The sequence below is a fragment of the Notamacropus eugenii genome, chromosome 5 (assembly GCF_028372415.1).
Source record: "Notamacropus eugenii isolate mMacEug1 chromosome 5, mMacEug1.pri_v2, whole genome shotgun sequence".
NCBI lineage: Eukaryota > Metazoa > Chordata > Mammalia > Diprotodontia > Macropodidae > Notamacropus > Notamacropus eugenii.
The window spans coordinates 422,663,169-422,677,184 of record NC_092876.1 but is presented as its reverse complement, the minus strand read 5'-3'; the positions used below and the strand labels follow the sequence as shown (position 1 = coordinate 422,677,184).

Sequence of the window (14,016 nt, the reverse complement as noted above, 5' to 3'; positions counted from 1 at the left end):
TCAGTTGGCAAGGGAGGTGCAAGGGGCCAATGAGGAGAAGAATGCTTTCAAAAGCAGAATTAACCAAATGGAAAAGGAGATTCAAAAGCTCACTGAAGAAAATAGATCTTTCAAAACTGGAATGGTACAGATGGACGCTAAGGACTTTATGAGAAAGACAGATATCTCAGAACATACCGCGCAGATTTGAAAAATGGAAGATAATGTGAAATATCTTATTGGAAGAACAACTGACCTGGAAAATAGAATCAGGAGAGACAATGTAAAAATTCTGGGACTACCTGAAAACCATGATCAAAAGAAGAGCCTAGACATCATCTTCCATGAAATTATCAAGGAAAACTGCCCTGAGATTCTAGAACCAGAAGGCAAAATAAATATTCAAGGAATCCACAGAACACTGCATGAAAGAGATCCAAAAAGAGAAACTCCTAGGAGCATTGTGGCCAAATTCCAGAATTCCCAGGTGAAAGAGAAAATATTGCAAGCAGCTAGAAAGAAACAATTCAAGTATTGTGGAAATACAATCAGGATAGCACAAGATCTGGCACCCTCTACATTGAGGGATAGAAGGGAATGGAATAGGATATTCCAGAAGTCAAAGGAACTAGGACTGAAGCCAAGAATCACCTACCCAGCAAAACTGAGTATAATACTTCAGGAGAAAAAATGGTCTTTCAATGAAATAGAGGACTTTCAAATTTTCCTGATGAAAAGACCAGAGCTGGAAAGAAAATTTGACTTTCTAACACAAGAATGAAGAGAACCATGAAAAGGTGAACAGCAAAGAGAAGTCATAAGGGACTTACTAAAGTTGAACTGTTTACATTCCTACATGGAAAGACAATATTTGTAACTCTTGAAACATTTCAGTATCTGGGTACTGGGTGGGAGTACACACACACACACATGCACACACGCACACATACATAGAGACAGAGTGCACAGAGTGAATTGAAGAGGATGGGATCATATCTTAAAAAAAAAATGAAATCAAAATTTTAAAGACACAAACACAGATGTTATAATGAGGGGGAAAGTGGAAACTTTCTCAAGACTAATGTGATCGCATCTACTAACTCATTTACAAATTTAGATTGTAAAGACATTTCAAGAAAGCAGAAGCAAGAGAGGTAACTGAAAAAAAGAAAATAATAAAATTGTACAATCTTGCAAAAAGACTGTCAAGTATTCAAAATAAGCTGAGTTAGATAATAAATGCTAATAACAACAAGAAGGGGCTCTTTTAACTTTTTTATGAGTAAGAGGAAGCTGATAGAAAGGATCCTTTCTGAACAAGCATGCTCCATCTAGGTTGTAAGCCAGCATGAGTTACAGTAATCAGGGTTTAAAACTAGATACCAGATTTGACCTCCCAGTGTAGAATCAGGGGACAGAGCTAGCCCCCATTGTTCAATGCACAGGTCAATCAGGTCAGTAAGTGAATTCACAACACAGGAGACTGATGCAGGAAACAGGATGAATTAACCCATTAGATGACTGGGGGTGGGGGGAACCTTTGAAGGAGGCCTGATGCCAAAGTCCAACTGTGACTAATCAGAGTTATAGCAGGAGGTATATTCACATTCACCTCATGATTAGGGATGGTATAAAGAATAGGATACAAAAATAAGAGGAGGCCAGCACCTAAAAATGCCACCAGGAAACTAAGACAGAAGTCAAGCAAATATTGAGGCTAAGTACCAGGAATTTCATCCAAAACAATAACCTCAGCTAAATCTAGATTACAGAAGGATGAGGACCATGCCTACATAAGACATCAACTGAGGGGGAAGAACCTGGTCTTGGCACAAAGTGGATGCATTCATATTAGACTGTAACTGAAATCAGAAATATGAGTCAGTAGATGACAGCAAACAATACAACAAAGAAATTGTATGAGACCCAATAGGTAATCATACTTTATAACAAATAGAAACAGAGCCACAGAGGGGGAAAAAATGACTCAGCTATAATTAATATGAGTGGCTAGAAGACATGAAACTAAACATTTTCAAATGAAATTAAAGTTTGAAGAAAAAATTGGAAAGCGAATAACTAGCTTAGGTCAGTAGGAGGAAAAACTTAACCAAATATTAAATTTCCTGAAAAATAGAATAGTGCAATCAAAACTTAATGATTCTATGAGACAACAAGAAATATTAAGACAAAGTCTTTAAAATGAAAGAAAAAGTAAGGTATCTACAATCAAAATATTTGATCCGGAAAATATATTAAGAGGTAATCATTTAAGAGTTATTAGGCACCCTGAAAGCCCTCACCAAACAAAAAAAAAGCCTTGAAATCATAAAAAAAAATTGCCATATCTATCCAAAACCAGAAGTCAAATGTAAAAAGTCCACCAATCACTTTGTAAAAGAAATCTCAATTTAAAAAGACTCAACAATAATATCATCAATAAATAAGTATAATAAATGAGTAAATAATAAAGCTCTTCAGAGTTTCCAGGAATCAAGCAAGATTATTTTGCAATTTCCATAAAGAAGAAAACATCTTGGTATTCAATATTCTAAGAGATAAAAGATAAAGGCTGGCAACCAAAACTTAAGCTGGAAGACTGAATACAATCTTATTGGGAAAATAATTACCTTTATTCTGTCATAATAAAGGTCTTTTCAAGCATCCCCAATAAATAGCCCAGCACTGAGTAGAAACTTTGAAATGCAAATACAGGAAGCAACAGAAATATAAAAAACAAATACATTTGAGTATAGAGAGCCAGTACTGATGGAGTCAGGAATGTGAGGTACTTGGGACTTGTACTAGGGTAAAGGCTGATGTTCTCAGGAAATTGGGTCACCATCCCACTCCTGATAGGAAGGATGAGATCATCCTGACCTTGATTGTGTACCCTGAGGTTGTTACACAGAAGGAACTAAGATAAGGAAGTAAAAGAGTAAACTAAAAATGTCCTCATGGGAATAACCTTGTTTCCTTGAGAGAATATATAAACTTGACCCTCAGATCATGTACTAGTAATCAGTCATGTACCAGTCATGTACAGATGGTACAGGCTCTCCTAATCCCAGCTGCTGTTATCTCTTTCTTTTTTATAACCGCCGTGCCTCCGATCTGCCAGTTGCTGGCATTAGAGCAACTGGAAAAGACTAAAGAGGGATGAAGTACTTACAGGAGAAGAGGTGACTGCCTTTGAAAAATGTAGTTTTCATCCAATTTATTGGCTTTAAGAAAAGAAAGGAAAGGGGGAAAGAACACATTAGTGAAGGAATGAAGAAGAAAGAGGAGAAACTTAATGTCCCATGATTGGGTTACACAAGAAGAATATACAAACATAAATGGGTGGCAGAATAGGTATCTCAGGATCCTCTAATTTAAACTAGACAAATTAGTGTTAAAGGCAGGTTAGGTGAATAAAGCACAAGAACCTCAGGAACTGTAATCAAGTAAAAATATAAATAGTATTGAATGAAGCTTAGCATCTGACCAGTAGATCATACTTGCAAAGCATTCAATCATCTAACCAGTTACAGTTTTCTAAGTTATTCATATTGACTATCATATTCATCTTAGTTCTGCAATGGATGTATATGCCATTGGTTTGGGCTAAAATGTGATGTTAAGGCATTCCTTGGGTTCTCTGTAGAACAACCAGGATGAAACAGTGTAATGGAAATCAGTTGTAGGCTGCTCAAATTAATGACATCACCTTTACGTATTCTGAGAATGTATGAAAGGAGGTGAAAATCTAATACTACTCCAACGGATGAAGATGTAGAAATGGGAGCTATTTCTAGAAGGCACTTCACTATCATTTTATAAAGGTCTTCCTTCAAGTGAAACTACTATTTTGCCTAACCAATTTTTCTCTAAGAGTTAAATAATTCTTAATATCATCTAAGCCATTTCCTTGTCATTCATCATGTTTAATACCTATACATTTCTTTTTAATGGCATCTTTAGAACTAGCATAAATCATCTTGTTTTTCAAAGGTGCACACTCAGAAGTCCAGAAAATAAATAGTGTCCTGTTTTCTTAGGCTCCGTTTCTTACATGTGGAATCATACAAATAATAACTACAGTCATTCAGAGGTAACAACTTCTCAAAAGATGTGTAGGGGTCCTTTACACTATCACAAATGTCACCCACTAAGATTTGCTTTACTTCTTCTACAATTATTTGTTTTGTCTTCACTAAAACGTAAGAGAAGCTTTTTAAATCTTTTTTTAAATCTCCTGTTGTATACAAGATTTCCTTACTTTCATGCCATTGGAAACTTTGAATATTTCATCATTCATAGATATTCCAAAAGCCATGGTTCCCAGAATGGTAAAGACTGTGATGGTGAATTCTCATTTAGCAACACTGGAGAAAGGAGGAAGAAAGGAGGATATTCTAATGCAAATTAATGATTTTGACATAAAGGAGTATTGTATTTCATCAAAATATTTTTTGCATCTACTTATATAATCATTTATTTTCAATGTGAATTTTAATTTGGTCTGTTATGCTTATCCAACTATGTCTGTATGAAATGTTAATGTTGCCATGTCCTCTCTTAATATTTTATTCAATATTTTTGCAAAGATATTCACTCAAGATATAGATCTATATCTCTCTTCCTTAGAAATGTAGATCTTTAATTTGCTTTCTCTGCAGTTTAGGTATCAGTTTTGATATCTACTTCATAGAAAATATTTGGTAAGTTCCCATCTTGAGTTATTTTTGCAAAAAAAAATGCATAATATCAAATGCTAAATGTTTGGTACAATTTGCTTGGAGATGTTTTTGGTATTGGGAATTTTTTCTGTAGGAATTTTATTGTTCAATTTCTCCTTCAAATACTGTTATTTAGATTCTTTCTTATTGTTATCTGAATGCTCTATTATTCTGGACATTTTTTATTTGTGGATATTTCATTTACATCATCAATTTTATTGGTATATAATTTCTTTAAAAATTAGTTTCTAATAACATCCTTTATTTCCTTTTTAATTGGTATAAGTTCTTTCTCATTATTTGATTTGATTTTTTTTCCTTTTTTTTCAAATTATCTAATGTTTAATCAAGGTAAAAATCACACAAAAATAAAAGAAATAAAAAATTACACAAAAAATAAATGAAACATGTAGTAAAAAAAAAAAAAGAAATACAAAAAAAAGAAATATGTCCAAACACACAGAAAATTAAAAAGAAATCTTGGATATGGATACTATCTCAGAAAAGGAAAGAGAATTAACTATAAAGGAAAGGGACAATCTCCTGGTCCTGATGGATTCACAAAATTCTATTTAGTTTTGAAGAACATTTAATATTAAATACTACACAAAGTATTCTCAAAAATTGACAAAGCACTCTAGCAGATTTCTTTTATAAGGAAAATATAGTCCTAATATTTAAACCAATGAATGATGTAAAAAAAAAAAAAAAGGAAAATTATTTGTCAATATCATTAATGAATGCTGTTTCAAGTTTTTTAAAATAAATTACAAAGACATCACAGCAACTTATCCAAGAAAGTATTCACTATGACTAAACCATATTTATACCAAGGGAGCAAGGATGGTCAAACAATCAAGATAATCATGTTAAAAACAAAAACATCCCTAAATACATGATTATTTCAATAGATGCAGAAAAATTCTTTAATAAAAAAGAGTAATTTGTTATAAAAAAAAAAGTATAGGCTGAGCGGGACCTTTTTTAGGGCCATAAAAAGTATCTATCTAAAAACAGAAGCAAGCTATGCAATGAGGATATACTAGAAATATTCTGATAAATGCAGGAATTAGGTGAAGATGCCAACTCTCCCCTTTATGTTACTTGCCATAACTCTAGAAATTCTAGGAATGGGGGGGGAGAGAGAGAGGATAAGAGGGAGGGAGAGAGACAAAGAGAGAAAGAGAGAGTAATTAAAGGTGTAAAGATAGGCCAAAAAGAGATTAAAGTATCTTTATTTGTTGATTCCCTAGAATTTGTTAAATAAACCATCTTCTCATCACCAAAGGAGGATACTTAAATCTCTTGGGCAAGGTGTCTCTTGGTGACAGAAAAAAATCTCAAACATTTGGCCTTATGTGCAAGGAGGAGTAGTGAAAGGGGAATACACTAATGTTAATGGCACACCAGCACCACCCTTTCCTTTAAAAGGACAAGTATACTGGGTATTTGTCTATCAGTTAATAAAACTAAAGCCAAAAAAGCTAAGGAAGTCAGAACACATCTATTCATTTAAAAAAAACACACACCTTTATGATCCTTCTTATCTATTCTTTGGAATTAGAATGCTTTTTTAAATTAAATTTTATTTTTTTTGTTTCTTTTTTTTTTAATTTTTATTATTTGTTAATGTTTAACAATCACTGTCATACAATTGAGATTTTATCCCTCCCCACCTAACCCCCACTACCCCCCTCCCTCCCCACGACTGCATACAATTCTGTATAGATTCTACATATACTTTCCTATTGAGTATATTTTCACTATAGTCATGCTATGTAGTCAGACTAAAATAAATGAAAGAAATCGTATAACAAATCAGAACATGATACACAAACACATACACATACACAAACATGATCTGCTACATTTTGTGAGTGACTTCCATATTTCTTTCTCTGAGTGTGGAAAGCATTTTGCCTTGAGAACCACCTTTGGGATTTTTTTTTTATAATAAATTTTATTTTTAAATCAACAAAAATATTCTTTCTCTCCCTTCCAACTCCTCCATGAGCACTGAAAAAGCAAGACAAAACCCTTGTTTAAAATATATATATACATATACTTATATATGTATATATATATATGAGAGAGAGAGAGAGTGAAGCAGCATAACTTCAGTTAGCTATATATTTTAGAAATGAGACCTTTATCAGAGAGATTCATTGCCAGGCATTTTCTCCATGCATGTGCTTCTCTTCAAACTTTAATTGCATTGGTTTTGTTTGTGTAAAAACTTTTGTAATTTTACATATTTAAAATTGTCCATTTTACCTTCTGCTATCCTCTCTTTTTTTTGGTCATAAACTCTTCTCCTATTTACAGATCTGACAGGTATTTCCTGCATTATTCCTCTAATTTTTTTTCATATCTAAATCATATATTCATTTGGAGCTTACATTGGTATATAAAGTGAGATGACGGTCTGTATTCACCTTGATAGCTGAGATGTTGGTGTTTATTAAACACTAAGCTACCATTATCATTTGCTTGTATGAATTATGTACTTCACTTGTTCCACTGATCAACTTCTCAATTTCTCAACTAGTACCAAACTATTTTGATGATTACCACTTTCTAGTATAATTTAATGTCCGGTACTGATAGGGCCCCTTTCTTCCTGCTTTTTTCATTATTTCCCTTGAGATTCTTGGCTTTTTCCTCCTTCAAGTGAATTTTGTTTTTATTTTTTTGGCTCTATAAATCCTTTATTTAATCCTTTTGGTAATTTTATTTGATTTCCTACTGAATAAGTACATTAATTTAGGTAGGATTTTCTTTTTATTATATTGGCTCAGAACACCCATGAACAATTTGTCCAATTATTTTTAATCTGTCTTTACTTGTGTGGAAAATTTTATAGTTGTACTCATATAGTTCCTGTGTATGTCTTGGCAAAAAAAAAAAAAAGTGCCCAAGAACTTTATAATCTCTCTAGTTATTTTAAGTGGAATTTGCCATTTTTTCTCTTCCTTGATTTTGTAAGACATAAATGCTGTTCATTCAATAACTAACATTAATATAAGGTTTTGAATTCTGCAAACCATTTTACCTTACTTAATTCTCACAATAACTTTGGGAGGTAGGTCCTCATTTTACAGATTAAAAGACTAAGGCAAAGAAAGGTGAAATGTGATTTGTCCAGAATCACATAACTAGTAAGTGTCTGAGGCTGGATTGGAACTGAGATCCTCCTGACTCTACGCCCAAGGCGCAGTCCACTGTGTCACCTATCTGTGGATAATTTTACATGGCTTTCATGTCCATTTCATTGATCTGCTCTTTCTTTTATTCATAAATTGTTTAGTGATATCTGTTTTACTTTGGCCGCATCCCCAAAATTTTGGCATGTTACTCATTATCTTACTAATTATCTTTAATGAAATTATTGAATGTTTCTATGATGCTTTGACCTACCTAAATTTGATATAATCTGCTTCTGCTTATCTGCCCCTCTAATGTTGCCTTCACTCAGAGCCCAATCAACTGTTTTTACTATCTTTTCTTCCTTTTATTTTAACCTCTTCCTTACAACCACCCACTTTAGTTAGGAATTATTTTGTTTAGGACCAATCCCTCCCTTAATTCACGCTCCACCTTATTTTCCCCTCTCCTTCTTCCTTTTTCCTCTTATTTCCTTGATGAATGAAGTGTATTTCTTTACCCAACTTATGTTTGGGTAATAACTTTTTTCATTTGACTAATTCCAATTAGATTTCAAGTGTCTCTGCTTCTTCTTTGCTCTCCTCTCCTCCTTTTCTTCTCCCTCTGTCCATGTGGGGAGTCATACCCATACATGTGGTTTAAATCTCTTATACTTCTCAAATATCTTGGGGTTTAGGGGCTAGATTTTTTTCCCCTCTTTATTCTATAATTGGGTCTTTTCAAATAAACTAGGATAATTAACTCTTTTGTCTCATGTAGTTTTCATTCATAATTTCTTGAAATATAGCTCTGGTAAGCCAGGCTTTGATAAAGCCCTTGGGGATTCAAATGGAGCTACTTAAACATGTCTTTTAATCCAAATCACCCTGGCTCTCACTGATTGGCCCTAACTGATTGACCTCTTTCTGATAGGTCCAAGACCAAGATTCACTTGGTCATTGTTTGGGATCTGATGACTCACAGTAAGCTTAAATAGCAATTGTTTCTGTTCTGGCCAGAAACCCAGAAGATCTTCCCTTCCCAGACTGATTCTTTTGGAAAGCCAAACTAGAGCATCTTTTGCCTTGATTCTTACCCAGTCTTTAACTACTGAATAGGCATTGTCTCAGACAAACTGAGACCTGGGAAATTACCTTAGCTTACAAAGGTCAAGGGTATCTCACTGCATCTGAGGCCACATTAGTTGTCCTGACCTATATCTTGTCATTAGACTCTGATAACTCTAAAGGATATAGTGAGGCAGATGACTTTGTACTGCCTTGCCTCACTTAAATCCAATTCATCCACAAGTCAAGACATCACCCTCCTGATGTCATTGGTCCTATTCAAGAGAGAAGGCTGAAAAACAATCCTTCCTTGTTAATATAGTCTTCTTCTTGCACATCCTGATTATGTTAAATTATTTTCCCCACTCTTACTCTCTTAATTCTCATGGTTCCTAGTTAAGGTCTTCTTGACTGTAAACTTATACCATTAGGCTTCTAAAATATTGTATTTCAAGCTCTCTGCTCCTCTAGAGTAGTGGCTACCAAATATTCTGTAATCTTAACTTTGGCTTTTCAGTTCTTCAATTCTTTCTTTCTAGCTGTTGCAGTACTTTTCCTTTGATGTAGAAACTCTAGATTTTGGATATGATATTCTTGAAAGTTTTCAGTTCCTTTTTTTGTTTAGGAGGAAATTGGTGAATTTTTTAAATTTAAAAATTTAAATTTTTAATTTTCATTTTGCCCTCTAATTCAAAGAGATCTGGGTAATATTCATTTATAATTCTTGAAATATGATGTCTAGTTTCCTTTTTTATTGTTTATTAGAAAGTCTAGCAATTCTTAAATTATTTTTTCTTGATCTGATTTTCCAGCAAGTTTTTTCTCCTAGGAGATATCTTACATTTTCTTTGATTTTGTCAGTCATTTGAAACTGTTTTAATCTTCTCTTTTCTCTCATGGAGTTATTAACATCTATTTAATTCATTCATATTTTCATGAAGTCTATTCTTGCATAGTATTTTGTATCTCTAGTGCCAAATTGTTAATTCTCTTTCCAATTCTTTCTTCAGTACTTCGGAGACAGCTGGTGGTGCAGTAGATAGAGCACTAGACTGAAAGTTAGTAAGAGCTGAGTTCAAATGTGACCTCAGAAATTTACTATTTGTGTGATTCAGAGCAAGTCACATAGCCTCCATTTGCCTCAGTCTCCTCAACTATAAAATGGGGATGGCAATAATAGGCACCTATCTCCCAGGGTTGTTATAAGGTTCAAATGAAATCATATTTGTTTTTTTTTTAAAAAGGCATTTAGCACAGAGCCTTTCACATAATAGGTGCTGTATAAATGCGTATTCCCCACCCTCCTCCAATAATTCTCATTTCTTTTTCCATTTTTTCCTCTAGTACTCTCATTTGTTTGTTAAGAATCACTTTAGGGACAGAGCCAAAATGGCAGAGGAGAAGCATGGACCTGCTCAAGCTCTCCCCCCAAACCCCTTAAGATATCTGTAAAAAATGACTAAACAAATTCTAGAGCAGCAGAACCCACAAAATGACAGGAGGAAACAGATTTCCAGCCCAAGACATCCTGGAAAGCTGATAGGAGGGGTCTATCACACCAGGCTCAGAGTGGAGTTGAGCCCACCATGGACAGCACCAGCACAGATGGGACTGGAGTAGGAATCAGTTTGCTAAATCATGAGCACCTGCTATGGTTTCCAGATTTCTCAACCCACAAATGCCAAAGACAGCTTCAAAGGTCACTGAGAAAGTTCTTTCACCTGAGTGAGAGGGGAGCATGGTTGGGCCCCAACCCCAGGGTGGCAGGCCACTTCTGTATCAGCAGCCCCTTCTGGAACTCTCATCTTATTGACCCTGGGGGAATAGAGCAGCTCATCTGGGTCTCGGTCCTGAGTGACTGTCCTGGAGTGAGAAGGAGCTCTGGTGTGGCAGAGCTGGTGGTAGCTGTGAAGGGGGAACCTTACTTGCACTTCCAGGGCAGAAAAGAGTGCTTGTGGTTGCTCACAGACCAGAGCACAGGCCAGCAGAAGAGTAAACACCTCTCTCTTGATTATGCCACTTTGGAGGAACTGAGAACAGAAAACTGGGGAAAGGGATAATCAGAAGCAAACACTATTGTGGGAGGACAGGTCAAGGGAGAGAATGGAATAAATAGAGGGCAGAGCAGGACAGAAGGAAATGTGGTTTAGTCTTTTACAACATAAATATTATGGAGGTGTTTTGCATAGCTACATATGTATGACCTATATTGAACTGCTTGCTTTCTCCATGAGGATGGGTGGGGAGTGAGGAAGGGAGAGAATATGGAACTCAAAGCTTTAATAATGAATGTTAAAAATTGTTTTTTCATCCAACTTGGAAATAAGATGTACAGGCAATGGGGTATAGAAATCTATTTTGCCATACAGGAAAATAGAGGAGAAGGGAATAGAAAGAAGGGGGTAACAGAAAGGAGGACAGATCAGAGGAAGGGGTGCATGGGGCCCATGCTGTCAGGGTAAATAGTGGGAAGAGATGGGGAGAAAATTTTGAATTCAAATTTTTGTGGAAGTAAATGTTGAAAACTGAAAAATAAATAAATTATATTTTTTTAAAAGGTTGACCACACACAAGGAGATGTTAAATAACCCCCTAGACAACTATGAAATCACTCGAACAAAATAGATCATAAAGATTTTTCCAAGAGCATTTAAGTACCATGCATCCCATTCTACAGGTAAAGTAGAAGGTTAAAAAAAAAAAAACAAATAAACTAAATAAATTTTTTTTAAAAAATCATTTTAACTCTTAAAAAATATCTTGCTTCATTTCTTGAAGGAATTCTAGCTGAACTTCTGTCCAAGTTGTGCATTTTAATTTGGTCTAGTTTGATTTGGTTTTTTGAGGTTTTGCTTGTAGATGTTTTGGAATCACTATCTTCTGGGTTTGTATCTTGAACATCCCTGTCACCATAATAGCTCTTAACGACTGGATTTTTTTTGTTTTCTCATTCTTCCAGCTTACTTCCTGATTTTACACTTTATGTTAGGACTGGGCTATGCATACTTCTGAAGAGAAAGACTAGGATTTGAGCTTGTGTCATCTTGAGTCTTGCTGCTTTCTTGGGGTACTGAGTGTTGTATTATTCTAGGATCTCAGGGACAGCACAAGCTAGTGACCTGCAAGCTTTCAGTGCTCCCAGAGTGAAGATCCAGGGTAAAGTCTGATTACTTCCTTCCCAGTCTAAGTTCTGAAAGTTGCTGACCTGGATTTTGATCTGATTAACACGTCTATGGGCTTACCCTGGTTAGAGTTTCAGTAGACTTCTGCTGGACTCAACCACTACCAGCCAGCTGTAAAGCTCTGCAATTTAGAATGACAGAACTGCAGGCTTCCCTTTGGTCTAGGGTTCTTGCCCTGGTTATTCCAATGAAAGATTCAGAATGGGCTAGAAGCTAGAACTGAGATCCTTTTCTGCTGTGGTGGTCAGAGATATAGTCACTGATTAGTTTTGCTTCTTACTCTACACTATTACACCTAGTCATAGATCCCCACATCAGTCACTCATTGGCTCTATGATCTAGAGTGAGCAACAGGGCTGCCACTTGACATATGGTCCTTCAGCTTGCATGAATCTGTTCCCTTGTCTGTGGTCTAGAACCTCTTCTTTCCCTGGTTCACAGCAGGGGAGCTATTTAAGTCCGTGCACTAGAATGTTCCACATGGCTATTTCTAGCTAGACCCTGTCTATAGTGTCCACAAACCTCTCTCTAGGCTTTCCTATGTTGATCTGGGTTAGAAAAATGACTGTGATTTTTTTTTCTTAGATTTTTTTAATTGGGACTCAGTCTTTTGTATTTTCCTGATCTTTGTGCAGGTGTAGAGTTGGACTGAAATTATTCCACCATCTTGCTCACTTATCCTCCCATTTTCTAATATCCTTATGTCCAGAGGCCACCGGACTTTCAGAACATGAAAAATATAATAGTAATGATGTTAATTAAAGGGGAAATAAATGAGATTCAGAGAAAATAAAAAATGAGCTGTGATTAATTTGAGTAGTATATTTTTAAAGAAAGAGCAGGAAAGCAAAGCAGAATGACTTCCTGAGGATTTTGCATTTTAAATTGAAGTTTGATTAAATAAGTGACCTTGAATTACAGCAAAGAATAATAATAGATAAATTTCAGTAAGTAGGGTAACTGGAATTAATGATTTCATTTTTTCAACATTTTAAACTGAATCAGAAAAGCTTCACATGTATCATTCTATGAGGATTAACATTTGAAATTTGACCTTGAAACAATCTTTACATTGTAAATTCTTATGATCAAAACAATGTTCTGTGATTAAAACATATTAGTAATTAATTATTAAAGGAGAATAATTACAAATACACATTCCACCTCTAGGCTTTAAAACCATGTTTATGAATCACTGGGGTTTTTTGTTTAGTCTTTTGCATTAAATTATCCAATTTTTGACTTTGTTTTCAATTCAAAGGGGGAAAGGTATTTTTCCCACTTTCCAATTTATATTCTTCCTTTTAGCCATTTCGCTCAAACTAAAAATAAAGACAATTATCACAGATCCCATCAAATCCAAAGAAAGAAAAGAAATTTATGATGAATTTACATCATACAAAATAATACCAATAATTCCCAAGTAGATCAATCTAATTCAGAAGTCTGAATTTAATAAAAATAAATATGGTTTTCAAATGAAAGCAACAACGTAAGAATATGACAGACAGGCTCTTAGTGCTATAGGAATCAGAATCCATAGAAATCCTGACTGATTTCCTAAATGATAACAGGGAAGAAACCAGTCTCCTACAATCTAGGATAGCTTATAGAACATTTACTGGAAAGAAAGGGTCCATCAATCACTAAATGCTAACCAAAACTACAACAAAATTACTCCAGTTTAAAATCTCTCTTCTAAGAGAACCATTCCTTTCCTTTTGGGGGATGAGAAAGAACTCAATTTTCAAAAGGAGCTCAGAGCTTCAAATAAGACCAAATCTACTTCTGATTTCAAACTTCCCTTGTTGGTTTCTTTCGCCAGGTCATCCTAAAGCAATACCAGGTAGTTTGTAAATGCACTGACCTTCTGGGGTTATCCAAAATATTGATGACTCAAGGCCAGACAAATTCCTAAGGATC

General features: G+C 34.9%; 1 pseudogene; it reads right to left on the bottom strand.

Moving 5' to 3' along the window:
* Positions 1-3,795: 3,795 nt before the first annotated feature.
* Positions 3,796-4,297, bottom strand: LOC140503093 (cofilin-2 pseudogene; annotated as a pseudogene).
* Positions 4,298-14,016: the final 9,719 nt, after the last annotated feature.